The sequence below is a fragment of the Spermophilus citellus genome (genome assembly GCF_964194105.1).
Source record: "Spermophilus citellus genome assembly, chromosome: 1".
In the NCBI taxonomy this organism is placed as follows: domain Eukaryota; kingdom Metazoa; phylum Chordata; class Mammalia; order Rodentia; family Sciuridae; genus Spermophilus; species Spermophilus citellus.
In genome coordinates this window covers 232,091,159-232,099,361 of record NC_138182.1, presented here as the reverse complement: position 1 = coordinate 232,099,361, position 8,203 = coordinate 232,091,159, and positions in this window count along the sequence as shown.

The window sequence follows — 8,203 nt, the reverse complement described above, 5'->3', positions numbered from 1 at the left end:
GACTCTTGCCTTCTAGGGTGTCAGGAACTAGGAGACTATCACCATCTCCCCACCTCTTTAGGACCTTTCATCTTTCCCCTGATCCAATTCCTGGAGTCCTTCTCACCTCCAACTACTTTTTTTCCCTTGTCCTTGTCCTTCTCCAAATTCCCTAAGGTTCTATGCCCCTAAAATTAGCTTTATAAAATTCAAGTGATCCTCCAGATGCTTTCTCACTGAGAAGCTGAGAAGCCAGCTGTGACCTTTGGTGTCTGTTACGCCATGACTCTGGGTACGAGTCCCAAAACAGGTCTGGCCTTTTGTGTTGCCTTCTCTCGTGGCCGTGCGGCTCCTCGGTCACTATCGACTATCATCCCAGCTCCCCTTTGGCTTTGCTGCTTTCCAGGTTTCTCTTCTTTTTGAAGAAAAGCGAGAACTTTCTTGAGGAAAATTAATGTTTCACATTATTTTCTTTCAAACTTGAATAAGCTCCTGGTCAGCGTTCCCAGAAAGAATGTATCTTGTCACCCTGGTTTGGAAAGAGCACCTATCTCCATGAATCTTCTACCAAAGGAGTTCAACTCTGGAAGAAAAAAAGCAAGAATTTTTTTTTTGGTTCATTTTAGACTCTGTTAGTACATCCAACAATTTTCTAGAGAAAGCAACTTAGCAAGCCAGGTAGGATCAACCACCCTGGAACTGTGGAGAGAACGTTTTCCCCACTAAAATAAATTCTCTTAGGATTACATGACCATGCCCTTGGCTTCTTCTTGTTGCTTGGGAACTCTGCTTTCTTCTCTCTTCCTCCCCCAGAATCTGTCTTAATATCCTTTCTGGGAGCTCGACTAGGGCAGGTGTCAGGAAGCAAGTCCACGGGGGCAGAGTGGCCTCACCCTGCTCCAGAGAAGTGCAGGAGCCCATGCTTGGCTCTGAGGAAGTCCTAGAGGCATTCATTTCAGGAGCTTCCAGGCCCACGGTATGAATGCCCACAGCTTCAGGGGGAAAGACATTCCTATTTTAACAGGTCCTCAGTAACAGCGCTGTCCACTTTATACTTGTGAAAGAAATCTATTTCTCAGTCATTAGCCTCATTTACTTTATTTTGTTCAGCCTCAATGACCTACTGGTTTACCACAAAGTGTAAAGTGAAGAAGTAAAGCAATGGTAGCCTAGGAAGCACTGGTGTCTAGAGTTGAATTAAGAGGCAGAAGCACAGCTAAGAAGTATATGAGATCTAAAATAAGTCACTAACTTACCCTGTTTCTTCTAATGTACATATACAGGTACCTAGGAAAGAAGTACATCCACTGTTCCAAAGAATCAGTAAAGAACACTGGAATTTACCATAGCTCACCATCACCCCCAAAAAAGTATCCCTGCCCCTTTAACAATATTTTAAGCAACAAGAATATTTCATTGCCAGGTAATTTGTCACTCTTGTTTGAGACTAAGGAACCACCTGAGGTCTCCACATTAGCCACTGCAGTAAGTAAAAAAGTACATCACAGCCATGATGATTGGTGCTCATGATGTAAACCCCTGTGAGTGTGCGTCCTTCCAGAGTTTATCTACAGAAACACATGCATTTCTCCCTTAGCAGCAACTGACTGTTCAAACAATTTAATGTTTTAACATTACCATTAATAATAATAGCCAATAATAATTGTGCATTTATACAGTAACCTATCATCAATTAATTTCATTCAAACCACATGAAGCATCTCCTTTTTAAAATAAGTGAACAGAGGCTCAAAGAGATAAAACCCCTTCACAAAACCACAGCATTCATGAGTACTTGAATTTAGACTCAAACTGAGATCTCCTGGTTACTCACTTCAAGGATTTAACCACATTCTATACTGTTGATTTTAATCCAAATGTTGAAGGCTAAGGGTTCGAAACTTTATTTTCTTTTAATATTTCTAAATTCTATTAATATTACTACGGCAAGCATCTTCATTACAAATTGACATAAAAATGAGGTTTCTACTAATGTTTATTTTGTTTCTTGTTCTAATTAGTTATATATGACAGTAGAATGCATTTTGACACACCACACATAAATGGAGTATAACTTATCATTCTTCTAGTTGTACACAATGTAGAATCACAGCAGTTGCATAATCATATATATACACGGGATAAATACACGGGATAATAATGTTTCACTCATTCTATTATTCTTCCTACCCCCCATACCCCCTCCCCTCAACTAACCCAAAGAACCTCTATTTTTCCTTGGCTACTACTCCCTCTTATTTTGAATTAGCATCTGCATATCGAGAGAACATTTGGCCTTTAGTTTTGGGGGGACTGGCTTATTCAAATTCTCTTTCCCCCAGCTACTTAAGATGATTTTTCACACATTTAAATACTTCAGTTAAAACCCAGTTTGTATGCATTTCTCAGACTTCTGGATATAATAGCACATTCTGAGTGTGGCTCACCATGAACAAAACTGGTACAGGGAATAAATACCCAAATTACATTTCATTCTTTTTCCTTTAAGAAAAACAGTGGCTCAATCTAAATGGAATGACCCCAGCCCCCCAAGTTGCAAGCTCCCAAAAGCTTCTCTGAGACTACCTTGGTGCTTGTTATAGTTTGCTAGGACTGCCATTAATAAAGTCCCAGGACCTAGCAGCTCACAAAGTGGAAATTTACTCTCACTCCGGAGGCCAGAACTCTGAGATCAAGGTATTGGCAGGTTGGTTTCTGAGTCCTCTCTCCTGGGCTTGCAGACAGATGTCATCTCCCCATGTCTTTCACTTGGTTTTCCTTCTGTGCCTGTCCATGTCCTAATTTCCCCTTTTTATAAATACAATAGTCTTATTGAATTAAGGCCCACCATATGACCTCATTTTACCTTAATGACCTCTCAAAGACCCATCTCCAAGTACAGTCCCATTCTGATACTGGCAATTAGGACTTCAGCATATGAATTTGGAGAAGACACAATTCAATGTATAACTGTATCCTAACAATTTTCTTTTGCAAGGTGAGCTATGTTGTATGATATGAATATATATGCTTCTGACCATGATAACTAAGAATTTAAACCACTACTTTTGCTAAGTGCTTTTGTGTTGTTCACCTGTGACAACACGGACAAGTGACTTTGTGAGTAATAATAAAAACAATAATTTTTATTGAAGCAAAATAAATTACATTATAGTTTCCATCTTAGAAGACATCACTGATCTCAGTAAAAAAAAAGTATAGATGTTTTCACCAATTACAAATTGCCAATTAGTAAAAACAAATTCTAGATTCCTAAAAATTTTATTGAGACCAATAACATCTTAATTTCTCTTTTTTAAGATTTTTGTTTTTTAGCTGTAGATGGACATAACTTTGTTTTTTTGGTTTTTTTGGTTTTTGGATTTGTTTTGTCTTGTTTATTTTTATGTGGTGCTGAGGATTCTCACATGTGCTAGGCAAGCACTCTACCACTGAGCCACAGCCTCAGCCCACATCTTAACTTCTTATTGTTATATATCTGACACTCAAAACTGCCCAACCTCTAATGAAGAGAAGGCCCAGAATAATCTACCCTACATATGTCTCTCTGCCTGGTAACCATGTGAAGCTTCAAAATGTCCCAATAAGAGACAAATCAGATGTGTATGTTACGTCAATCTCAAAGCTACCACTTATGTGGTACCTACTGATTTCACATATTATGCTAGAAATAAATCATTTGTCCCCTCAAAATACTTGCAAGAGAGACATCATTGTCTCTGCTTTACCAGGAAGTAGACAGAACATTAGAGATATTAAATGAATTGACTAAAAAACACACAGTTGTTCAAGGTAGACCTTTAGATGTAAACCTAGTCCTGTCTGGCTCCAACTTTTTTTCCCACTACTACCTTGACTTCTGAAGATATGTAGCAGTGTACTTAGTCTAAGTGGCTCAATAACTCAGAATTTTTCCTGGGCCATAAAAATATCCAATCTAGTTCCATCAACTGTTAGTTCAAGTAAATAAAATAACAAGAGCATCTTTGTCTCTATATTTTAGCTGCAAAATCAATCATGGGGTATTTACCACTAGAAATAAAATCTACATCTGTCTTTAGGTGATGATGAATATTGAGGCAGACACATTTACTTTACCAGAAAAAAAGTTACGTATATGGAGTCAACCCAAATAGTAATCACGAGGTACTGTGTAACATCTCTGGACCATGGTCTTGCAGACACTTATTCCATTGTTTAATTTTGCCCACTTTGTGCCTGGGCTTCCCAGTCAACATGTTCTGAAAGAAGGAATGCTTTCTAGTCCACCTTCATTTTTTCTTGCAGTTCTGAGGGCCACGACTTGAACAGGGCAAGTGCTCACCAAGTTTCATGACTAGCTTTGAGGTCTTTACAAAATGACCAAGAGAAGCTCATGGAGGATTTGGTCACAAACCTTACAATTATACAACAAGGTATCCAGGAAATCCCTAAAACCATTCCTCAGACCTGGTCCTGAGGAATGGCTGGTGGTGCTGATGAAGAGTGCTTTATGACAACTACGAAATTTGTTTATGTAAGTAGGAAGTGTAAGAAATCTTAACCAGTCCTAATTGGGGAATTTACTCCTAAACAAAGCAGAATTCTGTTTGGGGCCCTCATCAACCTGCCTGAGAGAGCTGACTACAGCACTGACTCAGTCAAGCCTACCAGTGAGCTAGAAATGCCTTCCTTCCCCTACTGCTGCTCTGTTGTCATCTTTCTTCCCATAGCAAGACTTGATCCTCGTGGTCAAAAAGTAGATTTCTTGAAATTACAACAACAGGGAAAATCAGAGTAGTATGTCTAGAGTTTTATTCTAAATACATAACTAGACACACCATACCTCTTTAATTAGAAGTAGAAACTCAAAAGAACATACAAAGATACTTGATACTTAAGACTAAGCCAAGAGCGAGCCCCCCTGATAAATATAATGGGAATCCTGATGGCAGAGATCAAAAGGTCTTTTTCAAAAGAATTGCCTTCAACACGTGAAACTTGCAGTGAGAACATGATTGGATGGATATTGGTAAATCTGGTCCCTGAGGAAAAAGTAATCTTCAAGAAGCCTGCTCTAAGACACAGAATGCTTCTTTAGTCTGGTGTCTCCTTTCAGTCCAGCATATATAGGTCTGCTCTGGGCCCTTCTATTTGTCCCAGAATGATTCTGCACACCTTTTCACACCACCGAGCACTAAGAAAACTACAAAATTCTTCAGCCTATTGAGAACAGGCTTTAAAAACTGATAATAGATTGAGATAAGCTAATGGACTTACTGATCCTTTAAGGAGGCAGAGATATTTTGATGTAGAGTTAGAGGCAGTTTGAAAACCAAACAAGCTCTAGGGATTTAGAGCACTTGGGTCATCTGGAGACTGGTTTGAAACTCTCTCCTGTTTTCTGGGAGCTATTAACTACATCACAGATTCAGGTAGATTAGAAGACATTGGCATCTAGACACAGAAGCAGAGTTGGGGGAGGGAGCTACCAATCCCCAAGGAATAAGTCTCTGCTAAAATTATGAATCTGAATTTTCTTTCCTCAGAAAACACAGCTTTGCAGAAGGCACCAATTTAGATTCAGAAAGGAGGCCATAAATTTGGATAAACAAGATAAGCATAAAATAAGAACAAGAAGCTAGGCATGATGGTGCATACCTATAATACCAGTAGCTTGGGCCACTGAGGCAGGAGGATCATGAGTTCAAAGCCAGCCTCAGCAATTTAGCAAGGCCCTAAGCAACTCAGTGAGACCCTGTCTCTAAATAAAAATATTTTTTAAATGCTGGGGATGTGGCTCAGTGGTTAAGCACCCCAGGTTCAATCCCTAGTACCAGATAGATAGATAGATAGATAGGAACAAGAAGAAATCCAAGGTGCAAAATATGGTAGAATACAGTACCTGGACTATTCAAGTAACTTCTAGTAATGCTATATATGCATTATCATAGTGCAGACTCCATATGTAGCCTTCCAAACAGCAATTCTAGAAAGTGAAAGGGTACACTAGGGCTCCAAAAGTGAGTCACGCCAAAGCCATCACTGCACAGCTACCCACCCCTTTCATCAAGGCAGAAATGACTCCATATTAGCCACAGCTTCCATGATCTCATTAGCAAAGATATTAAGAATCCGCCATTCCTCTCAGAGTAAAGATTGAAATTGTGCCACAAATTATTTCACCCAGAACATTTCACTTTTAATGGGTGGATGGGCATGGGGAAAAATAATATCCATCTCCCAGTGGTAGTTTCCCTTACTCTTTTTGGGAGGATATTTGTGTGATTGAAATGTGTCCTGATGTATGCTAGTCCAGATAAAGCCCTAAATGTGGCCTCCTGAAGATTTGGAGACTGGTTGAGACACTTTCGTTACAAGTAAGCAGATTGACCAAAAGTCAACTATGGTCTTGTACAAATTAAAAGTTCAGGGATGGATTTAGCTTAGTGCACAGATAGATTCAGGACTCAAATAATATGATAAAGATTTGGCTCCCCTCACCACACACACATACACACACACACACACACACACACACACACACACACTTCAGTTAGCTCCGTCTTCCCAAGTCTCAAGTCGCACATATCTGTATGATGACATTAGCACCATGGACCTCTCAGGCATCAAGGGTCCTATTCCACATACAAGTCTCAGCACAACTGATAGGGTCACATGTTTACCGTCAAACCCAGACTGTGTCAGAGTCAGAGGGAACTGGGCCACGTGGACTGTTAGAAAAGGGGAGATACAGCTATGGTTATCATAAGAAAGGGTGAACACAGACTGCCAGAAACTATGTATGCCCACTCCAATGAGCGAGTGGCCTTGAAGCTTATGTTTGAAGAAACAGCTGATCTTAGTTTGGATATCTCTCCAGAAAACAGAACCCAAGACAAAGGTTTGCATGCAGGCCATCTCTCTGCATAAATGAATTAGGAAATGGTTGGGAGCTGGGAAGGATGAAACAGGAAAGAAGGAAAAATCAAGGCAAGGAAGATTGCAGATGTTTATAGAAGGAGGGACCCAGGAAGAGAGCACTTGCTGATCAGCTCCCACGTTCCAATGGTCAAGGATTATCTATAGATGTTAGTTCTCATGTCCTGATATATGTAGGCAAGAGAATGGACTAATGGTTCCTGAAAATATTCCACACTGCAAAGTCAGAAAATCCTGAAAGCAGAAAGAGGGAGATAGATAGTATAGCTGGTCTCCATGGCAACAGTCAGGGTCAAAAGTAGGGCAAGAGGATGTGAAGTAGGACACAAGAATTCTTGGATGTACCTTTCCTCCTGACACTTAAACTATTTTGCTTTGTTTTGTGTGTCGTTTCTGGTTAACTTTTAACCAAGAATAACTGTAAAGGGAAAGCACCACAGGGCTGGGCATGTAATTATATGAGGAACAACAGAGAAAAACCTGGGCTTGAATCTTTACTCAGCCATTCATCAATTTCACTTAGTCTTTTAGTCAATTAAACTATCATCAGTGAAACATAAATGTCAATTATGCCAACCTTATGTGATTGTTGGGAACATTATTAGTATGTAAAGTCATACTGTCACCTTATTAAATATGTTATTTCATTTTCACATTTTTTTCTGTACCAGGGATTGTGCTCAGGGATGCTTAACCACTGATCCACATCCCCAGCCCTTTGTTATATTTTACTTAGAGACAGGGTCTTGCTGAGTTGCTCAGGGCCTAAGTTGCTGAGACTGGCTTTGAATTCACAGTCCTTCTCCCTCAGCCTCCCAAGCTCATTTCCACTATTCTTAACAACAAACAAGGCTTCATAAATTTTAAACTGTGTGTGCAAAATAAATGGACTTTTATTAGTGACCTTTCTAACTACTTCCACTTCCCTTCAGTTTATAATCCATGATGTTTAAAACAACACCTGAGCTAGGGATGCAGCTCAGTAGTAGAGCACCCTCTTAGAATGTGTGAGGCCCTGAGTTTGATCTTCAGCATCATGCACATACAAAAATCTTTCAACTCATTACAGAACCAAATGGTATATCACATCAACAGAAAACAGAAAAGCTGCAAAATGTCATTGATAATGCTGCAGGATTCACTATCAAGATTTCACCTAAATTCTTTTTTTGGACTGGGGATTGAACCCGGGGTGCTTAACCACAGAACCACATCCCCAGTCCTTTTATATTTTTATTTTAAGACAGCATCTTACTAAGTTGCTGAGGCTGGCTTTGAACTA